The sequence below is a fragment of the Monopterus albus genome, unplaced genomic scaffold, assembly GCF_001952655.1.
Source record: "Monopterus albus unplaced genomic scaffold, M_albus_1.0 scaffold33.1, whole genome shotgun sequence".
Classification (NCBI taxonomy): Eukaryota; Metazoa; Chordata; class Actinopteri; order Synbranchiformes; family Synbranchidae; genus Monopterus; species Monopterus albus.
This window is the reverse complement of record NW_018127913.1, coordinates 1,610,229-1,612,397: the sequence shown is the minus strand read 5'-3', so window position 1 is coordinate 1,612,397 and position 2,169 is coordinate 1,610,229. Positions and strand designations below refer to the sequence as shown.

At 38.5% G+C, this 2,169-nt stretch overlaps 1 protein-coding gene across 1 annotated transcript in view; it reads left to right on the top strand.

The window, feature by feature from the left end:
• Positions 1–814: 814 nt before the first annotated feature.
• The window catches only part of znf407 (zinc finger protein 407), a 153,172-nt gene continuing 151,817 nt past the window's right edge, over positions 815–2,169 (top strand). Inside the window, exon 1 of the mRNA XM_020597248.1 lies at positions 815–1,268. The gene's annotated coding sequence lies outside the window, so the exon portion shown is untranslated. The remainder of the gene's footprint in view (positions 1,269–2,169) is intronic.

Sequence of the window (2,169 nt, the reverse complement as noted above, 5' to 3'; positions counted from 1 at the left end):
GTTTTTTGATTTAGTGGGATATAAGACTGCTGTGTTTTTGTATAAAGCCAGGAACAATTTATTACCTGGTGGAATTCAAAAACTATTTAATGAAAGGGAAGGGGGATACAATTTAAGGGGTCAGTTAAATTTAAAAATTCATGCTATACGTACAACCAAAAAAAGATTTTGTATTTCCATAAGTGGGGTAAAACTATGGAATAATTTAAGTGTGGACATAAAAAATAGTAATAGAATTGATGAGTTTAAACATAAATATAAAGGTATGTGTCAATCAAGATATATGCAAGAACAGGCTTAATGATTAATTAGATGGAACATTGTGGGTGTGGTGTATGAATGTTAACACTTTGTAATAATTCTTTAGTATATTACTTGTGTGGTGTAGAAGATAATTATTTATGTAGAGATACTGCTTGCAAACCAATGATGGTAAGATGATGTCATGGGGTAGGACTGGATAAGTCTGACTTCTTCCTACTCCATTCAAGCATGTACTAGGTATAAGCAAATTGATATTGGACTAGCATTTGTTGGATATGTGTAAAATTATGTGTGTTGACATGTCAATTGTTTTTACATGCTTGAAAGAATAAATCAAATCAAATCAAAGGATAACTCTCACTCATACACTATTAGACTACTAATACTGCAGTAATGCAGTAGTGCTAATTTTTCACAAAGAAGGCTTCCTGATGAATATCCCACACGAATTTAATAGCTATGATGAAACATGTTCTCCTCCTTAAGGCAGTAATAATCCTTAAGCAACAAAAACGTATTACCACACACAAATTCAAGAGTAGTAAACTGGGTATTTGATTAAACAAAAAGGTACTAAGTCAAATTCATATACATGATGCTCCATTTGTTTGAGTCGTGTACAATACAAGGTTGCAAGTTTTTTTTCTGTAAAACATGACATTAAACGCATCACTTCCTGACTAAATATGCTGGAATTACAATAATGAACTTCAGCAACAACACCTTTAAAATGTTAATTCACCCCTGCCAAGCTGTCATTCTCCAGTGAGTCATCGTATATCACCAGTGTCCGTCTGTTGCATTTACTTTATGTATAATGAATTTGTTTTTCCCCACGGAACTGCAACGCAGCATGTGACCAAATCAGCTGATACAGAAAAAAAGAGAAGGCGCGAGCGGGACGGAAGGCCGTCTTCTCGTATGACGCATGGTTCATGCTACGGTACGCCATTTGTGTCTAGGAGCAAAAAGCGCGGACAGTGGTGATAGTCGCATAACAAGAGGTACGGTTCATTGAGACTGGATCACATTGCCTACGTATTACTCAGGATTCTTGTACTGTAACGATAAATGACTTTCTGTAGTGTTTTAAAGCAGTGTTACAGCATGATTAAATAGCCTAAGAGATCGACGTTAGCCTCCTTTTTGGGCCTCTCTGCTGCCGTCGTTTTCCAAGCTTTGCAGCGAGCTAGACCCGCCTTATCCCCGCTGTGATTGGATGACGCGGCTGATCTAGCAATTTAATTGGATGCGTTGTGCATATCTCAACACAGTTTGGGAACACGTTGCTAGTTAGCATGTTAGCCGTGGTAGGAAGAAGTGGTATCCACAACAAATTAGTTAACCCAGTTTGTGTCCTGGTGCAAGGGTCATTTGGGACATGAAAAGAGATTTTATACAATATGTTATAGTGCAACACTGGAGGTTTTGCCTTGTGTCGTTACAATTTCCAACGCCGAGTCTAAAACCTGTTCTGGTGACTTAATATTTGCTACTTATAAACTAACCAATATCGGACGCCTGGTAGTTATGGTTGGGATTTCCGGAAATTCGCCCAGTTGTCTTCAGAGCCCTACTAAAAGGCGGCGTCGAACCTGTAACGTTAAGGCAGATAGAGCATTTGTTATTTGTTTAACCTACACCATTGTCATCTATTAGTGCACAGTCCCTTAGTGGAGGCGTGAAACCGAACTGAACTCCCAGTTAAAACCATGGAAGAGACCGAATAGCCTGTGTCATGAATTTATAATTCCCATTTTCTTTAGCATACACCAAGCCTGTCGTTGGCGATCAAATTGGTGGCTTATCACAGAAACATCTGCTTTGGGATAATTGTCCTTCTGGGTATCCTTTAGTCGTATTATGTCAAAATCGACAGAGGATGGCGCTAGTGAGCATAATGGG